At 38.4% G+C, this 19,830-nt stretch overlaps 1 protein-coding gene across 1 annotated transcript in view; it reads left to right on the top strand.

Moving 5' to 3' along the window:
• The first annotated feature begins 9,647 nt into the window (after positions 1 to 9,647).
• Positions 9,648 to 19,830, top strand: part of SMPD3 (sphingomyelin phosphodiesterase 3) — a 101,020-nt gene continuing 90,837 nt past the window's right edge. Inside the window, exon 1 of the mRNA XM_050311040.1 lies at positions 9,648 to 9,812. The gene's annotated coding sequence lies outside the window, so the exon portion shown is untranslated. The remainder of the gene's footprint in view (positions 9,813 to 19,830) is intronic.

The following is a 19,830-nucleotide window of genomic DNA, read 5'->3' as shown; positions in this document are numbered from 1 at the left end:
CTTCCTACTTCATAATATAATCACAGATATCAGAGTAAGGCCAAGTGATGCAAAGAAAGTGATTTTAGTCTCATCCAAACCCATACCAGTTATGTCTTATACATTTGCACATAGATTTCAGAAATGAAAAAAGAAGTAGGATAATGCATAGTGGATTTCCAAAGATAACTGGACTTGTTCCCTTTCCTTGTGCTATCTTGATCTATTCAGGCTGCCTGATGTTTTAGCAAATCTTATTTTACATTTCTTAGTACTCAAATACTGTTCAATTGAAATTTTATACACAGAGGATTAACTTATCTACTTGAGCAAAGACTTCAAAATTAGGGCTTTCTGATTTTATTTTTACTCTACTGAGCAAAAGCTAGAAACACAAGAATTGTTATATTAGTTTGATTATGCCTATGATTAGCTCAGTCTGGTCTCCAGTGCTGGCCAATATCAGACACTGATTTCAAAAGAGCAGGAATTCTGAATCCACTTTGTAGACAAACCAGGGTTATCTTGTTAGACTCTAGGTCCTCATTTGCTGTACAGGTGAAAGATGTACAATTCTTAAACCCCCACATTACTGTTAATACAAAGCATGCAAAAAGGCAAAAATTAGGTCTGTAGTTAAAAAAGCCCTCCCATGTCAGTTTAGAAGTGGCTGCCTTCCAGAAGGCTTTAAAGTCTATTTCTCAACCATTTAGCAATTCTGCTTCTATATACTGGGAGCAATATTTTACAGATCAGAAGATGGACTGGGATCCTACTGAAGAGAGGAGGTAAAACGGTGCATCATATTTGTGAGAGGAGAACACTGTGGCAGAATTAACAGGCCCTGCAGAACCCAATCTGTCAACAAGAATGATATATAAGTTATATCACTTCTACTGTCATATTCCCTTGAATTGTTAACTTGTTACTTTTCCAGAGCATATGCCTTTAAGGAAGCCATTAGTGATAGACTGGGCAAAAATTTCCCTGGAGTAAATTGTGCCCCACTCCCAGCCTGTGAAACTGCCCTTCCCCAGGCTCCCAGTCCAATTCTTAGTTCAGAATTCAGTAAAGATACAATTTTAAAAAAGAAAAAGTAGTTGAGAAGGAGAAATGAAGAGTTATTTAAATGGCTTAGAACAAAACCATTTCTGTTCATTCTCAGTTTCACAATTACATGGCTTTTGGCAAATGCTCAGCATAGATAAAAGTTCATAATCCTTTTAATAACAATTTGCCTGCCACTCAAATCCATTTTATTTTTTGTTTAACTGAATATATTTGGGAAAGTATCATAAAATTATAATAAACCAATTACATTGCTTTGTTGATGCAATCCATTTTTTTATCACAGGGTATGAAACTGCTAAAATACTGAACTGGAAATTCAGGGGAGATGTCAAACAGAAAAAGAACACTGAAAAACAAATTGGGGAGTTCAATATCATCTTCATATTCTTTTAGTCAGTATTGGAGAACAGAAGTGTTTAGCACAGAAATCGGGTCTGCAGCAAGTTTTCAGTCCCCAGTGAGCATCTAACCCGAACAGTATTCTGAGGCTGAGGTGATCTGCCACCTATTGTACAGCTCGAGGTAGTTTTGAACCTACCACAGGTAACAGTTTCAAAAGAGACACTCAAATGCCTGCAGGAGATAGAAGCAAGGAACTTGGTAGTTCAGCACTTGAAAAACAGATCTCTGATAGTACAAACCAAAAACGTTTCACTGGAAGAGAATACTATGTCGTATCAGAAAAAACAGTAACCTCAAATTCTGAGTCAGCAAGTCACTGAGATTTCTACCAAATTCATATGTTTACAGTCTCTCTACCTCCTGCCTCTCTTGTTCAGTAATGTCCTCAGAGGAATTAAGGAATTCAGTAAACAGTAAGTTTTTACAACTAAACACTCAGTGGGAATATCTTAAATAAAAAAATCGTAGAACCCGCAGCTTTAAAGTCTAAAATCTTTCTTTCAAAACCAGAAGGAATACAATAGAGACAACGAGCAATATCACCCGAAGTAGCCACAAATACTTGTTTGGGGATTTTTTGTTTGTTTCTTTTTTGGGTTTTGTTTTTGTTTTCCGCCAAAAAAAGTAGAAGGAAATAGAGCAGTTGTTCAATTCTAGACTTTGGTCTAATCTTCTGATTTGCTTCCTTATGCAATGTGTTAATTACATCTCATCTCCCCAGTATTATTTTCTCAGAGTTTTCTGTTTTAGCAGATAATGAAGTCTGTTTCAGGAGTCCTGTTAAACTTTTTATTACAGTAAATTTTTCACCAGGTAGGCAATATATGGCTTCAGCATGGACTAATACTTAATGAATCTTTTTCTAATCAGTTTAATCCTTTCCTTCTCCTTGTACTACTTAACAATCTATGCTCAGATCAAATTTTCTTGAAATAATCTCTTATTCAATGTTAATCTGAGAATCAAAGTCAATTTTTTTACTAAAACCTAATAAGGCAAACTGTTTATGACAATCATTCAGTATTAAACCAATTAGAATTACAAAGGATTCTGAAATTTCCCAACTCAGATGTCCAAATGAAGGCAGCTTGATCTATCCCTAGCAATCTAAATTAATGGTCTGGCTTTTCAAATATGCTAAGTAAAATTTTTTTATTGCTTAATAAGGCTTAACTAATTAAATCTTGCACAAATTTAGTATCTTCGAAGGATTATGAAAGGGGCAAATACTTGTTTTTCATTTCTCAAATAACTCACAAAAGAATAATGATATTTTAATGTTCTAGTACTAAAAAGTAACATGATAACTGGCTTTATACTTCAACATACATAAAACATTAAACAAAAGAGTAAAACCATCCATAACATCAATGGAGTCGTCTTCTAAAAACCAAAACATCCAATTCAAATGAATAATGAAAGGCTTCAGCACAGTTTTTATGCTTACAGTATTTACTTATAGATCATCTAATTTCCTCCCAAGGCTAATGTGGAAACTGGAAACTGCTACCATACACAATCAATAATCCTCTTAGGAACTTCGTGTGAGAGATATAGGAGACATTGCCAAAGGTAGTCAGCCAGAAATCAAATTCATTTGGGTTTTGCTGTTTTTGTTGTTGCTTTAATGAGAAAGCAATACAAACATTTCTCAGCGTCTCTCATCTCCCTTCCTGACTTTTCCTATGGAGTGAACAAGAAGGAATACAGACGAGTGTTCAGCTCTGAACAGGAGGATCAAATATTACAGACATTTTTAATGCCCAGAGAAAAAAGTCTTTATTATCTGTTACATGGCATTAAACTTGTTCACAGGACATGAGCATGAGATGCCCGGATGTTTCTGTTTATTAGGACAAGATTAAGAGCAATCTTTGTCTCCTGTTGCTCACTTGGAAGCTACAATTATCCTGGCCAGTAAGACTTGAAAAAGGATACTCATTCTTTCAGAAATCTGAAGCACAGTCTACGGGTCTGGATAATTACACTGCTTAAAAATTGCAGATGCAACCATAATTATTCAATTTGCTGAGCAACAAAAAGATCTGGAACTGAAAATAAATGTTTGACTTCTGCTTTGCTGCCTTTTGTACATTCTGCCTTGGAACATAATGATGGATTGTGTGCCTTCAACCTAATGGGTTTTTCCATAGTGACTCTCTGATTTTAATCCTTCCCTTTTACCTGTTTTTCCGTTAGGATCTAGAAAGATCTCAAGATATTTGTCAAGTAGGCTTTAAAATGAGATTTCTTAGATTTCTAATGAAAAAATAAGAGAAATAAAGTTGAAGAGAGGGAAGAAAATAAAGAGTTCAGACTGTTTTCCAGCACTGATAAGTTAAAACAACCTACCTGCAACACCTTGTTCCCTAAAGATATCATCCAGATGCTGGATAAATCACCCACCCTGGTCATCTTATAAGATGTAGCAAAACTCTTATGATTTTGAACTTAGTAAATTTTTTTTAGTACTAGGTATCTGATCATAGCTACCTAAACTGTGATACTGTTGTCTTGAATGTAAACTCTGAGAATTGAGAGAAATATTAAGCAGTAAAAAGTACAAGAAAGTTGCTTCAATTATGCTATTTTTAACTCTCAATATTTCTAAATGCAATCTGCTCTATATAGTTGATTTGACTGCAATTATATTAATGAAACATTTCAACAACATACGGCTTTTTGATAAAAAGTTTGTAGTTAAGAGCATAAAAGTGATTAAAATGAAGTTTTTGGTGGTGATCTGAAGAAAGCTTTGTTGGGCTGCACTCAGTCACTGAGGGGGGGGTCATGGTGTTTTTCTTCCCTTTCCTTGCACTAGAAATAGCATGTTAAATAACATGTTGCACTAGAAATACCAACGTTAAAAATATTCTTAGATTAAAAGTATTGCATTTTTTTCCGCACTAAAGAAAGAAAATTCTCAACCATATCAACAAAAAATTCCCTCCATAAATTATGGGCAATCAAGCTAACTTCATGTGCCATAAATACCAAATGAGAATACTAACTGTCAGCTACTAGATGTCTGCATGTCTTAATCTATGGTAACTTGCCTTCTGGTTGTGTGGTCCAACAAGTGATTTAAAATCAATTTTGTAAGGCTGCAATAGTGGTTTAGTACATGGCAGGCCTTCAGCTCTCCATGGTAAGATGAATTTAGAAGCAATTGCTACTGTCCTTTGAAGTAAATCTGAGTAATTTTGAATGTCAGGGTTTATGGGTATTATTCTGGCTGTATTTAGGAAGCTGAATTAAGTATTTTTACTTCTAAGGATTCAGTGTTTAATTAGCATATACCTTTTACTAAACCCAATTGCAGGGCCATGCCGTGTTTGCCTGCCCTTCAGAAACAGAGGCTTGAAATGCCACTCTGCTAGAGAAGTTAAACTAAAAGTGCAGCAGGGGAACAAGTGAACTTGCCTTTTGGGGACCATGTAGGTAAAATATTTGTCTGTATCAATACAACACTATCGATGGAAAACAATCTCAATTTCACTCTCTTGATCAGCTCCTCCTAATACTTTCAGATACAGTTTAGTCATTATGAAACCCTTATCCTTCTTCATTGATGGCAGGTCAGTATAAACACTTTTCTTTACACAAAGGACAGCTGCCTCATGACGAGTAAGGCACAGGTTTTTCTCACTTAGAAAAAAATATTCCTGCCTCCAGTTTTTCTCTCTTCACATAGGCTCCACAGGGAGAGTGTCCGAAGCCATGGCATAAAGTTACAATGGAAAAATTAATTTCCTACTGTGGATACTAATAGATGAAAGTATACAAGTAAATCATATCATAACTAAAAAGTATCTGTTTATACCAGTAACGGCAGTAACAAAACATGCTGGCAACAATTGCAATACCTACCTCATTGCCTTAGTCTTCACTATACCTTGCTTTCTCTGCTTTTTTCCTTCTCTACCTTTATTCCTTTACCTGACTGCATTCCAAAAATACAGCACAATTACTGCATTGTACTCCATATCATTTCTGCAAACATGACAGCTGTTTTCACCTTCTGTGGACCCAACTTGGTCACCATCTCGTGGAATCTCCAAATTTTTGAGAATTAGCAGAAAAGATTGAACTGTCTAATTAATGCCTTTTAGCATTATTGACTGACATCTCCCTGTCATAATTCTGAAATCTTGTACATTTACAACTATTTCATGCTTTTTTCTCCTGGTTTGTTAATCGATGCTTTAAAATCAATTGCTTTCTCAGTTCAGTCTACTTTATCTGTGCATTTGATGTCTACACTTGAAAAGTAGTAAAAAAAGAGTTACAACAACATATATAGACTACCGTGCCATGGTACTTCTTACTGATGAAATACTGAACTTCAAAAGGCAGAATCATGAAAGAGTTATGCAGGACACCTCAAATTAGTTTTCAGTACTCTCTACGTGAACTGGAAGGTCTAAAAATAATCTCAAATCTCTATTTAGATAGTGACTACTTAAGGGTAGATCAAGGTTGTATCTATGAATTTTTAAAGTAGTTGTATTTTTGAGGAAATACCTTGAATTTATTCTGTTATATATCCTTTCAATTTTATGAGGCTCTTACTGTGCCATTTATTTTAGCTACATTTGGCACAACCTCTGCTTCTGTATTCTGTAATCTACTTAACAGAAATTATTTTTACTTTATTTTAATTTGCCAATTTATTTCTTTGCAAGACAAAAAAAAACATTGACACTGTCTGGTTATAATTTACAGAGAAGAAAATGGAGGTAGTGAGGGTGAATCATCACATCTGCTGTTCTTTCGTTTAATAAGAGAAAACCTTCGAAAGCATAATTGGGCAACCCTCGGACAGAACGATTAGTTATCCTTCAGTATGTCTAATTCAATGTTTACTAAGCCCATCAATAACAATTTGGATGTACAAAACTTGGAAAGAAGCAAAACATTGAGGTATCTGTTGAAAATAACATTAGTAATCTTTTCTTGCTTTCCTTCATAAGATACATGACCTACTGAGACAAACGCAGGGATTTCACTGAAACTGGGGAGAAATTTAATCTTCTCTCTCGGTTTCCCTAAATCTCTTCTATGTGTGCAGGAAAATGGGATTCATTGTCTGTAGGGTAAGCAGACTGGTTGCTGCTGACAACAGCACACTACAGCTGCTGTTAGCAGAAACCAGGAACCACGGATCCAGTTATTCAGCTGTACTTGAATGGCTGATGGCTGCATATGTAAGATCTTGAAGAACTTTTCATATTTGCTTTGATAAAGACATTTCACTTTTATTTCTGTATGGAACCAAGTGTAACCGTAGCAAACTCATCCTAGGCAGCCCTAATTCCAGTTTAAAAGGGAGTTCTCAGGAATTTCTGTATAAGCTTGGAAGCAAAGTAATGTTTGTTCTCCTATTCTGGTGCCCAAAAAGTTATAGTTCAGAACTGTGGGTATGAAAGAGGAGGCTTGGATTAACTAAGTTACTGCAACTTGCATGAAATAGCTTCAGTCATTAAATTCTTTAATTGAAAGATAATCTGAACTGTTACTGTTTGAATAAATATATTTAGATTACTCACAACTATTCTGAAAGCATTTTGGATGTGTCTATATTTCAATTTTTCTGCTTTGCAAAGCAGAAAATGGTTACTGCTTTAGCAGTACCCTTTCAGCTAACAAAAGAACAAACTTGGCTTCATTAAGACTAATGGGGTGGAGAAACAAAGAGAAATGAGCAGGGAGTAGTGTTGGTTGTTCTCCACATCAGCACCAAAACATTTGCTTATTTGTGTCTTGTAATTTGGGAAGGCCCTACAGGTACAGACACTACTGAAGGCTTTCCTGAGCTCTAGAGTTACCTCGGGCAGGCTCTTTGTCAGGGCAGGTTTCCCACTGTCTGACAGTGCACGTGCCTTCTGGAGAGGAAGCCTAGATTGCAGAGTAAAGCCCCAGCTTTGAGGAAGTACATTCTACTGTTACTTGAATGGGAAGGAAGTGACAAATGGAAGACTTTTTTTCCCCATGATTTTGTTTTTTACTATACCAAGAACACATTTTTTAATAATATCAAGAGTCATTACTCAAAGGGACACATTTGCCACATAATTTCATAAATACTTTCCACATCTGCAACATGTTTCAATCAAACAAAAGTTGTAATAAGGAAATTGATGTTTTAAACTTTCCTACTATACTTTGCTACAACTTTTTAATGCTGAAAAGTTCAGCAAGGTAGGGAACTGAGAATACATAATTCTGACCTAAGTGAGTCTTGTGAAAACACTGGGGAAGGTACTTCAGGAAGCAATTTAGCAGTCAGAATGTAACAGAGATGAGAATAATTACAAACAGCTGTACATATTCCACTTATGCTGTGATCCAGTTAGCATGCTGGGGGCAGAGAACGTCGGATCAGATAAGGCATTCATTACAACACAAATCTGACAGTACTTTAAATCCAAGAATCACTATGCAACATGTAACATCAGTTATCAATTTCTCGCCTTTTCAGGATGGCTACAGAAATGAACTCTCTCAGTAGGGTGTGGCCCATTTGCATCAAGGAAACCTGTTATATTTAAGAAAGCATCTAAAAGGGGGCAAGAAATTACTACAATACTCACCCATTGAAAAAACAAGCAGTAAATCTAACTTCTGCATGACTAGTTAAGAATAAACCACATAGGGATGAAGACAACCCAAAGGGAGGCTTTGCTAACAGAGTAGACATAAAACATACTGCCCAGTTTAGTTTGGCTGCCCCTGCTTTCTGTCATAGTGCTTGAAAGCTGGCAGTACAGTTGCTAAAAATCTCCTAGATGAGGGCAATGGTTGGACAACAGGGTTTCAGAGCACCAACAGCAGGGGCATTCATGGAACTAGAACATACAGGATCCTCTGTGCAAAGCCTTCAGCACCTTTCAACATCACATAATTCAGGGTGAGATGGGTTAGTGCTCAAACTTCTAAATTTACCTGTTAACTGTAACTCTTTTTTTCTTTTAAACAACACTTGAAAGATTCTTCTATTGTGGTCATTAGCAAAAGCATAAATTAACTTCTAATTTAAACTACACTGAATAGTGACTTTTTCTTTCGATGAGCAAGTAAAGAGAAAATGTTTGGAAATACTGTACCAGTTCACTTGTAAGTTAATAACACATCCTGCTTCACAAAATGCTTCATAACTACCTCAAAAGCGCTATATATAAACATTAGTACTAGAGATGCCTTTCTAAAAGGCAGCTCCGATTGGATTACAGTACTTTTTTGCTACGTTTCCTGCGGTACTTTGCTTTTGATGAGGCAGAATGCCAGCTCTGTTTAGTTGACCACGTGTCATCTTCTGAATCTTGGTGGGAGGGAGGGAGGCAGCACAACTCTCAGGACTTTCTCAGAGACAGTAAGAACTATTAATATTACTTTTTTTTTTTCCTCAAGAAAACCCCGAAAAAAACAAAACAAACAAAAAAGGACAGAGCTTTTGTAACTTTTTAACTGCTCCCCATGTTACTATATCATGTATTAAACCATGTTATTGGAGATTCTCAGTCTGGATTGAAACATAGTACTTCCCATATTCACTGACTTAGCTTTCTTCTTTTTTTTTTTTTTTTTATAACTAACGATTAATGTACAGGTATGTTATTCATGTCCAAGACAGTATGCATTCAATTTGTCTTATTTGTAGGCCGCAGATGAACAGATTTTGTGTTTTACTGTAATAAAAAGAAGCTTTTTCTCCCCCCAAGAAAACAAACAAAAACAGACAGTCACACATTTTGTGCAGTCTCCACACAAATCGCAGCGCCGCACTGGCAGCACTCCGGTGCGGGGCGGTGGCGGGACGCCAGGCGGGCTGAGCACGGGGGGCGGCGGGGCCGGACTCTGCACCGGAGGACTCCTCCCCGGCGCTGCGGCCGCCGGGACCGGCCCCTCGCACGACGGCCGGCACCGCCCAGCCGAGCCGGCGCTGTGGGCGCCCCGCGGGCGGCAGGACTACACGTCCCGGCTGTCCCCGGGAGCGCGGCCGGCTCCCCGCGGGCGGCTGGGAAGCGCGGTGGCCGCCGCCCCGTGCTCGGCCGCCGCCTGGGCCGGGCCCCGCGGGCCGGGGCGGCCGCAGCGCAGCGCGGCGGGCGGGGCGGGCCCCCCAGCGCCCGGGGGCGGGAGCGCGGCGCCGGCCCCGCCCGTGGCGCTCCGTGGAGCTGTTCAGCGCCCAGGTGCTGAGTGTGCCCGCGGCTCCCCGAGGCTCCGGCGGCGTTCCCTCCACAGCGCTCCCGGCGCGCCGATGGCCCCGGCGCTCTGAGTGCCTGCCCGCCCGCCCGCCCGCCGCGCCCCGCCGCGGATGCAGCAGCTCCAGGCGCCCCCGGCTCCGCGGGGGAACGCGGCAGGTAAAGCCTTTCCCTCTTTCCCTCCCCGCCCATCCGCATTGCATCCCCGGCCGCCCTCTGCTCCGAGCTGCCGGCTCCGGGGGTTTTGGCCGAGCCGAGAGCCGGCGGCTGCCGGAGACGCGATTTGTGTGGCGGGGAGCGAGCCCCGCGAGGCGAGCACGGGGAACAAAGCGGTGCGGTGCATATGCTTTTTGAGTAGTTTTGTTATTTTCATTTCCGGGGAGTGGGGAAAGGAAGAGCGGGATGGCTGGTTAGCTGCAAATATCTGTTCTTAGTTAGATGTAGGAAAAAAATCCCTAAATATATTCATTTGCTCGTGGAATCCTATTCCTATTCGCACAGTTCAGTGGTGGAAAAGATGTGTTTGTCATACAGGTAAGGGAGTGCTATAGTCAAGACTGCAAAATGGTTTCCTTGAGTACCCTCCTTAACTGTAACGCTTGTATAAATTTTGCACAGCAATCATTTCTTACTTATTTCTGTGTGGATCCCCAGCCCCACCAAAGAGCTTGGACAAGCAGCAGAGGGTTAGAGACAGTGTAGCAGACACAGTGTTTCTGTGAAGGGGTGTCAGAAAAAGGGAGGAAAAAATTCCACTGTATTTAAAGCCAAATGACAAGTTGTATCCTACATGAAGTCATTTACAGCCAAGCGTTGTGCTGCTATGCCTGATGCTTCAGGCTTCTTCTTAGTGCTGGGTGATGAATAGTGAATTGAGCAAGCCTATTAAACGTGCATAATCAAGCAGCAAGTGTTCTTAACTGCTCGTATGTGTAGTAGCTACTGTTGTCACAGGATCAGTGAGTATTCCTTAGCTATCAAAAGACTGTGTTTTCCCCTAGATTGAGTAGCATGCAGCTGTACCCCTTTTGTGATACTGGTAATATGGGTTAACTTAAAATTTCTCAGTATGGCATGGGAAGGGGGAGGCTGGCAAAACAGAAACTCAGCACTCTTCTTGGGTGTAGATAGGGAGAAAAGTTTAACCTAAGAGACTGCATGCAGCCAGACCAGGGACTTGCACAGTTTCTGTGCTGGTTTTGAAAAGAAACTGAAGAACCAAACTAAGATGAAAAAATTGCTTCCTTTAGAAAACCAAATGTAATCTAATTAGTATACTCTTAGCACTTCACCTTAACTCACTTCTGCCCTGTATCTAGAATTTCTTTGTGTCTAAGGCATCACCTGCACCCCATGTTACTATATCATGTAGTAAACCAGAAAAAGAGCCAGAAAGACAATTGCTGGGAGCAGCAAGGCAACTGTTTAAAAGCACCACCATTCAATTTGTCTTATTTAGGCTGCAGATTAACAGATTTTGTGCTTTACTGTAATAAAAAGAAGTTGAACAATTTGGGTACTATCTGACTGTCATTGCACACTCAAAAGCTCTCCCTCCAGTAGGTACCTTGGACATGCAGGGGCATAACCATAAGGTCTGGTCCTTAACAGTAGCCTTTGAGGAATCAATTCAGTTAACAGTTATAATACTGCATTAGTGTAAAATTAAAAATCAATTTGTGCACATGACTGTATTCAAGGCAAGCTTCCCCCTTTCCCAGCAGAATTACAAGATTTCCTGACACAGCTCCTCCCCACCTCTGCCTTTTAGTCTAAGCACCACCAGAGCCTCAGAGCACGTGATCAGCTATGTGTGATTTAAGCGATGCTATTGAATTTTTTCCACAGGGAACAATTACTATAGCGTGACAAGTCAACCATTTTGATCTTAACAGATCTAGCTCTGTTTAGTGATGGTATCCACTGCCTAACCCACTCTGAATATCTCCCTGGAGCAGTTTGCCTCCAATTTAAAAGGACACCGTTAAACCTTAAAATAGGTTCTCATTTTTGGGTAGGAATAAGAGGCTTAATAGCAGAAGTACACTGTAGACATTTCAGCAGTATATTTTCTGTTGCTGCTGCCTGTAATGGCCCTCAAGAAGCCACTGAAATATCTGAGAAACCAAGCAGCATGCTCTGACCACACCCCTACTCTGCCATAATTCACAAACCCAGACTCTGTGCTTGCTGCCACATTCCTATTTCTACCTGGTCTGTCAGGACAAAGACAAAGCTGCTTCAAACTAATGATGCTGGGGCAGCTTTTAATAGAGCCAATGATCTGGTCTTCCCAAAATATATTAAAAACGACACTTGTGTCCCCCGACATTGTTTATGCTAAAGGCTATTACAAATAGAACATTTATGCTAATTACTTGCATGTCAGCTTGGGCAATGGACAGTCAATACTTTTCCGATGTAGGATCCACTGCGACTTTCCCAGTTATCACGCATTCAGCACAGTACATTAAATCTCAAGTTGCAATCTCTTTGTGGAAATGTTTATTTTAACTTCTACAGTAGACTGCTGAAGTCACCAAAATGTTTCCATTACACTTAACTAAAAGTTTATTTTTCAAAAAGGCTTGCACGAAAACCTGACCTGGATATATTTTTAACATTAAAGCCACTGTTATGATAACAGTATAGAGTAACAAAAGGATTTAAAAAAGTATCCTTATAAGCACAATCTGTACAGAAATGCTATAGTTAAATGTTATATATATGTATATAGTATATAGTATCTATAGTATAATGTCCTATTGAAAAGGAAAGACTTCTTACTGCTATTTATATGAGGGAGAATGACAAGACACATACCTTTATTAAGGAGAACCGAAGTACCTTGTATTGCCAAAACATCTTTATAACATGGTCTTTTGTTCACTGAGTTGTGGCTGAGATGGCCTATGTATTTTCTACAATTCTAAAATGAGAAAAAATAATTTTATGTATTGTATAGTAACAATTCTCTGCTTGAATTCTAGCAATGCTTGGCATTAAACATAACTAGATTTTATTTATCCCCATAAATGCCTCTAAACTCTTATATGATACTCCCAAGTCTACTCTTCAAACAAGATATTTAAATGCACAATGCAATGTGCATTTAAGCAATCACTGAACTGCCTCCTCTTACGAGAGAGGGCCTGCTAACTCAAAAGGAGTAATCCCAGTGACTTCCTTCAAGTAGCAAGTAATATTTTCAGCAATTTCGGAGGTATAGCTTCTAACTTATGAATATTTAACTGTAGTGTTTAAGCATTTGTACTAAGTTCTCCACAACATTCAGGAGTAAACAGAAGAAAACTGTAACCTCACTTAAGGCATTATTGCTATAATCATGTACTTTTGTGTCTCACAGGTCAAAGTCACTCTAAATTCTGGCAAAATGTTAGACTATGGTTGAATTGTGACATTGTTGTAGAAACAGAAAGTCCATAATTTGAGCTGACAACACAATGCTGACAAAGATTTGTGCAGAAATATTAACTTCCATTTTATTTTGTTTAGAACAACTGGTTCCTGAGAAATGTGTAGTTTGGGGACAGAATCTATGCAGAATTGCAATGAATATAAGATTTTCCTGCTTTAAGTTCTACTCAGCTTTGTTTCTAGTGCTTGGGATGGAGGCAAGAAGAGGAAAATTATGGGACACAGGACAAGCCTTGCACTAAGGTTGTATTTATCCACTGTGAAGTCACCAGATCTGGGTGATTCTTGACTTAATCATTCTCACCCTGGCCCTGTTAGGGTCACTCAGCTTTTACTCTAAAAGCAGCAGAATACTGCCATGCCTTAGTGAAGTGACCAGCAAACGCCCTCTTGGGCCAAAGCGGGAGCAAGCAACTTCATGGTTGTAGAAAATCTCCATGAAGGTGAGGGAGACTGAGCAATCTCTCAGGCTTGAATCTTGTGCTACAACTTTAAGGTTCAACAAATACATTTAATGAACAGAAAGCAAGCACTCTGCATGTGAGCTGACCCTTACTGTCCAATGGGAAAAATACGAGCAGATGTACCATGAGTTGAGTGCAAGCTGCAGAGAGCGTGGCTTGGGCTCTGTTCTGGGTGGCTGATTGCTCTCTCAAAGAATACACTTAGGGAAAAAGTTTAACATGGGTTTACTGTACAATCACCCCCTCCACTCCTCACCTTCACTCCCTCGTATTCTAAAATTTGAACAGGATTCTATTACTGTTATGTAATCTCAAAGTTTAACCACATACAACTCCTTAAACCCAAAAGCTGAGCTAATAAATGTCAGATAATTATTTTCTATGAGGTACCTAAGACTTCTGTCAACTACTGTTACTCAAGTACAATCTATTTCAGTATTAACAATAGCAAAAATAACCTCTAAAGTGACAAGCCATATCTGTCACTGAAAAGTACACCAGCTTTTAATATATTTTAAATATGACTCATGTAAAAGAGAGAGAATCACTGGCTTCCATCTGTCCCTCTTAATTATTTCTGAATGAGTTAACATTGATTAACATTTTTGCTTCAACACAGATTTTGGTGTTTTTTTAGTTCTTTCCCACCTATACTGTGCTTCAAGTACAGTAGAATCTATTCACTTTTAAGTAAGGATGTCTTGCTTTAATCTCTCTCCCCTTTGCCAAAAGAAGAGTTAACTAGTCACTTTATTCCCGTCACTTACTCAAAACATTAACACAACCATGTTGGAGAAAGGGCTAAAAATCTATAGACTCCTTTAGGATAACTGCAAAGAGGCTAGCAAAAATTCATCATCACTTGCTTCAGGAAGTTGTGTAACATTGTTTTCTTTCTTTACCAAGCAGTTACTGGATAAAGAAAAGTCTGAGTTTAATCCTTTCTGGGAAGAGAAAATATTATTTAAGAAAAATAAGCAGCTATCTGTTGAGGGGCTGTTACTCCACCCTTTCCATATTGCTAAGCAGAACTGTCTGTCACTGATATTAAAAACAATGAGGAATTCTGTCTCAGTGAGAAATCACAAGTGAAAATATATCAGAATAGTGACTGTGCCCCAAAACACTTCAAATGTCACAGACTCGAAGAAAAACTACTCAGTTCCTGTCTCCATTACAGTTACTTTTGTGCAATCAGTACTGCTATACAGATGAGAGATCGGAGTTTAATAGCTTTTCCTATGGAAGTTGTTCATCCAGCTCCAAGCTGAATTCCATTGAGGACTCTACCAGCAGAAGACAGGGAGAGTCTAGAAAACACAGCATAGACAGGAGTCTGTTATCCAAGCTGAAGAACTGCCAAAGACAAATGAAGAAAGATAAGAACCTTGTTAATTTTATTATTTCTTTGTGGACTGGGATATGTTAGTAGATCTATTCAGACGATAGAATTTTGTGTTCTCTTGTCCCCATGAGTGAGAGGAAAGAAGGATAAAATCCATGTTGGAATCCCTTAGTGCCTCTTTGAGAGAGAAAGAGAGAGAGGAAGAGACTCTGACAATGAGAGTGCATAATTAATTCCTGAGCATGTGGATACATCCTTTGCTGACACACAGTGGAGATGAGGATCCTTGTAGTCACAGAGGATACACAAACTATCCCTTTTTCATGATAGAGTTCTAGAGAGCTTTAAGTTGCAGTTACCCTTCAAATGTGGCAAGACAGTGCAAAAGTAAAGATGACTCCATAGTCTAAAAACAGCCTTTCAGTGTTTCTAATCCCAGGGAAACTTTTCTCAGTCCCACAGCAAAGATGGAAAAATTACTGAAAAAAGCTTGTCCTGATAAGGTGCGATTCTGTAAATTACTCTAGTTACTGCTAGGGTGTCAGCTATATGATAAGCATTCCTTTGAAAGAACAATGTACAATGGAAATGAAGTGCAAGAAGTTGGCTACCACAGGCTGGCAAGCCTAATTCCAGTTGTATATTGCTGTAAATAGATGGGCATATCTTGGGTATAAAAGGATTTTTATTCAGCGAGAGAAGGTCCTGAACTTGTCATTTCAGCTTCCTTCTTAAACTATTATCTTTCAAATAAAACCAGCAACAGATATTTGCAGCTTTTTAAAAACCAGCTTCCTGATCACTTCTCTGAACCTCCAGCTTCAGCCCAATATCCTCCTCTTCGTATCTTTCACATCAAAACAGTACTCAGAAAGCAAAACCTAAGCCCCATCCTAAAAGAAAGAAACACCTCCCCCCCACGTAGACTTCATTCAGGTCTATCATTCTCCTTATGTCTTAATGCTTTTGACTATTATTTTCCACACTATTTTCTCTGGCACAAACAAGTTTTAAGTGTCACACTAAAGAGGAGAAGATGGATCTTTAGTGTGCTTAGTTATTGTAAATAACTGCTTCCATTACACCCATTCACTCCTTCACCTGGTGGTCTGCCAGCAGCTACCGAAAATTCTTCTGAAGGGTTCTATAACACAGCCAAAAAGAAAGATTTTCTCTATGCAATCTCAGTTTCAAAGGTATGTATTTCTTTCCCAGAAAAGCTAGGAGAATCCTGACAGATGGAAGACCCAGTAAACAGCTTCAGCCCTGGAATGGCTGCATATTAACTCTATGTCAAGCAGAGATTACAGCTCTAATTTCATAATCTGCCTCTGAAGAGCTACTTCTGACAATACCACAAGGCTCAGCTCCAGATTTCCCAATTCAGAACTTTCCTATACATAGTCTTTATGTTTGTGCCACAACACAAGTTGTATCATATCAGCCATTTTTACAGAATATGAAAAGTCACTTATTCTAGCTTCTTACTGAAAATTTTATAAGTAAATGGAACAGCACGCCTTGTTTTAAGAAGTATGGAAGATTAATAAGCTCTACACACTAATGTTCCTATTACTTTAGCAGGTTGCAAAGAGCATATCTTGCCAGCTGGAAGTGTGACTTACTCAGATAGTTTTGATTAATTACAATACAATGTGAAAACTATGATGAAGCTAAAGCCTCTGTATTTTCCATGATGGAAAGAGTTTATTAGCCTAATGGAAAAATTAAGTTTTTATTCACTTCACACTTCCTTAACTATATTGGTTCAAATTTTGACTGGTTTGCTAGCAGGCATTCTCTTTGGTAACTGAGATTACTTAAAGCACAAAATCTTGAAAAACTTGTAAGGCCTAACACTTTTTTTTTTTTTTTTTTTTTTGGTAGAGAATTAATTGAGATTCCTTTTATTTAATAGCATGCTAAGTAGTAGCTAGCTCCTTCTAGCCTAGCACGTAAGTAGATTTTATCTGCTCTTAAAATACCCTTCCAATCACATTCTGGTGAATAGTTTTATTCTTCTGGAGCAAGTTTACATATTATTTCCAGCACAGTAAATTTACATAGACAGTGTGCTCACCTAACAATGATGACATTCCTTAATATTAATGGGATAATGCTTAGTTTGAACTCAGACTACAGAGTATATCCTAGTAACAAGCAGGGAAGATAAGCTGTAGCTCATCAATTTTTGTCTCCAGCTTTCTTGGACTTGACTACTTGCTCTTTTTAGCATAAGATATCTGCAGCTTCACTTAATGAGAAAAAGTATATTAGTTACCAGTTCACAGCTGCAGACTACTGGACATTTTCAAATTTGTTTGCCTCTCCTGGTTATGATTAATCATAAGGCTTGTCATGACCACACCTGAGTACTTCACTCAATAGGGTTTTGGAGACAACTTCTGCTGCCTCAAAGACTATCACTATGCCACCTTCCTATTGGAAGTCACATCCTGGGATTAGGAAGTTGACTTGCCTGAGAGAGAGACAGAAATTAATTAACACTCTCACTCTCTTCCATGCTGATGTCTTACTTACTTACTTACTTACTCTGTGCACAAAAACAGCACAAAAAAAACTTGCTTGGCTGACTGATTGGCACTAGCAATAAACAATATTTGAATTTGTCTAGGAAAGGAGAAAAAAATTATCAATATATATTTAAAAAAATCTGGTATGTCTCTATTGAAATTATTATCTGTGTGATTCATTTCTCTAACTTGAAATTGCACTAAATTGGAGTACTGGTTTATAAAGCTCTCAACACTAACTATTGGAAGATTATAAAGCAGGTATAGAGTACAAAAATAAAACAAACTGCTCCTATAATAAGGAATACTATACTCTTGGGGCTTCATAAAGCAATTTTGCATCCAGGCCTGACTAGCTTACAAGCAAATAGAACTTTTCATCAAAAAGATTGCTAGATTGTTTAGCAATCTGCCAGCCCCTGAGCTACAAGACAATCTATCCCATCTGTAACACTAATACCACCACAAAGAAGTTATTATCTAACTTATTGACAAAAGGTATCACTCTTACGCTTCTCAGGAGTTATTACCTGACTTCTGTAATATTTGAAAGTACTTAGATGTTTCTTTCAGTGATTGTAAAGTTACTGTGAAACAACAAAAAGAACTGGACGAGACCTTCCCTGCATTCAGACATGCACTTTCTGGATAGAATTCAGGGGCAAGCTAGGTTGTCAAATTGAAGAAAATTACTCTAAAAATTTAAAAAAAGAACTGATAGGCAAACAATTTGCAAAAGAACCTGGAAAAATGATGAGGCTGAAGAAAGCAACCAATTGCCAAGGACTGAATAGAGAGGATTGAAATACACGGTATTTGTGTGCAGCAACAACCGTTTTAAAAGCTTCTGAATAAAAAATTAACAGCTGATGGCATACTCCCTAGAACTTACATCTAGTCTGAGAAGGAGAGCTGTTAAGATAGTGAGTGAGCCAGCAAGACAGATGGCTGGTGAAGGAACTGACACTGCAAGAGCTGGAACATTCAGCAGAGAGGAAAAACAACAGCTATACCCATGAAGGAACTGTTGCCAAGCACGTAAGTGAAGGGAGCGGAATCATGCAATTTCAACAGTTTCTATAAAAATGTGGATGATGTGAAGAACTGCAGGCAACGGATAAGGCCCCAAGCCTGACAGTTCAGTACTAGTGCAGAAGCAAATAGACAATGGAATGATTAAAAGGTCATACATTACCTGAAAAAATCAGCAGCAAATAGTACAGAGATTTCAAATTATACAAGTGAGAAAAAAAGATTTTACATGTCAGTACAGAAAATGCTTAATAGACATTAGCACTGAAAAGATAAACCCGTCACCTAGAATTTATTTGCAAAAAGCTAGCTCTTAGTATTCAATATGAAAAGCAGTGTCAGAAGCTAAGAATTGTGACATCACCCCACCCCTTCCCCCCAGTTTAAACATGCCCACTAACAGGAAAATAGTTTCCACAAAGCTTGCATTTCTCACAGCTACAAATTTACTACCAGTAAGATTCCAGACATTCATAACAGTCAACTCCAACACCTGCATCTTGAGACTCGCTAAATGTTTGCAATCAAGTTTCCGCATACTTTCAAATATTTTTAGTACAATCCACTTCTCTTTACACTGACAAAAAAAAAATCCTGAAAAATTTGGCAATAACATTTTGTTGGAAATAGAGTTACTTAAATGCATGGGAGGCAGAGGTTGTAGGAAGAACAAGTTTGAGAACTGAACAGTTTTTCAGGCACAGGGAGGTGTCACAAGGTCTCATGAAAATTGATCTCAAATTTTGATTCCACTGTAAGAAGAAATAGTTCTGACGGAAAAGAGGTATATAATAACTAAAATAAGCACCTAAATTTAAAAAACAGCATTTCTATATTGACTTTCTGTTAGCCAAGTTACTTTTTCTTATTATTTTTCCAGCCTATTAATGCCGCCATTCATTGAGAACGAGATGAAAACTGCATCCTTCTTTTGAGTTCTGTGATGGTGTTTCTGTGTTTGGCATTACTACACAGATATACACTTCAGTACATGCTGTTTTCATCAAGCATGTGCTGTATAATTAGTGTTTAAGCTGTACAGTTCAAGAAAAAAGCTCATTGCTGAAGACAGCTCTCCTAAAACACTTTAAGCACTGATGAGTCTTTGACCCCTCCTGCATAAGAAAAACAGCTATGGCCTGGACAAGTAGAATATTGAAAATCATGTCAAATTTCTTACAGAATAAGATTATCTTTCTGGTATATAGAAAATTAGATTACTTTCCAAGATGCAGAAAGATTTTTAATACACAGGCCAGGCAAACTAATTGAATAAACAGTATGGAATGGCTCCAAAACATTATAGATCACACATTAATGCAAAAAGCCAACATAATTATGAAGTACCCATCTCAGACTTTTGG

This window comes from Myiozetetes cayanensis, unplaced genomic scaffold, assembly GCF_022539395.1.
Source record: "Myiozetetes cayanensis isolate MyiCay16 unplaced genomic scaffold, myiCay2020 scf16, whole genome shotgun sequence".
NCBI lineage: Eukaryota > Metazoa > Chordata > Aves > Passeriformes > Tyrannidae > Myiozetetes > Myiozetetes cayanensis.
The sequence above is the reverse complement of the archived record's forward strand: the minus strand, read 5'-3'. Positions and strand labels throughout refer to the sequence as shown.